This window comes from Callospermophilus lateralis, chromosome 13 (genome assembly GCF_048772815.1).
Source record: "Callospermophilus lateralis isolate mCalLat2 chromosome 13, mCalLat2.hap1, whole genome shotgun sequence".
Classification (NCBI taxonomy): Eukaryota; Metazoa; Chordata; class Mammalia; order Rodentia; family Sciuridae; genus Callospermophilus; species Callospermophilus lateralis.
Window position 1 is genome coordinate 76,400,416 of NC_135317.1, and position 865 is coordinate 76,401,280.

The window sequence follows — 865 nt, forward strand, 5'->3', positions numbered from 1 at the left end:
TTGGCCTGTGTTTATTTTGTCGAGGGGGAAGAACAAGGTCTCTCTAAAATCATCCTGGCTGGGCTTTGTGGCAATGCCTGTAATCCCAGTGACTTGGGAGGCTGAGGCAGGAGAATTGCAAGTCTGGGGCCAACTTAAAAAACTTTATGAGCCCGGCACAGTGGTGCACACCTGTCATTCCAGCAGCTCAGGAAGCTGAGTCAGGAGGATTATGAGCCTCAACAAAAGCGAGGCACTAAGCATTTCAACGAGACCCTATCTCTAAATAAAATACAAAATAAGGTTGGGAATATGTTTCAGTGGCCAAGTGCCCCTGAATTCAATCCCCGGTAACCCTCCAAAATAAACAAAAATAAGAGACACTGTCTCAAAATAAAAAAAGGACTAGGAATGTAGGTCAGTGGTAAAGTGCTTCTGGGTTCAATCCCCAGTGCCCGGCTTCCCCGCTACCCCAATTATCCTCAACACCCTCTTGGTTGGGGACCCTCAGCTTTCATCAACGTCCGTTCTCAGGATCCACCAGCAGATGGCGCCATAGGCCAGCACTCTGGGTTGATGGGCAGTCCCAGGAAGCTGTGCTACATCTGGATTGAGGAGTGTGAGAATAGAGGAAGAGAACAGGAAGAGTGTGAAGTTCACAAGAGCGGGGCATTTTTTTTTCTCAAAGGTTCAGAGAAGAAGGTGGTTCAAGCACCCATCATCAACCACAGCAAGAGAATAGGGAACCCACCTGGCATGTGCGTGGTGAGGATTTCGGCACCTCTGTGCCTTGGTCATACCCTTTACACTGGTCCAGGTCAAGTTCACAACCTTCCCTGCCTTACCATCTCCCTGACCTTTTCAACTTTGGCCTGCCTTTCTCTCA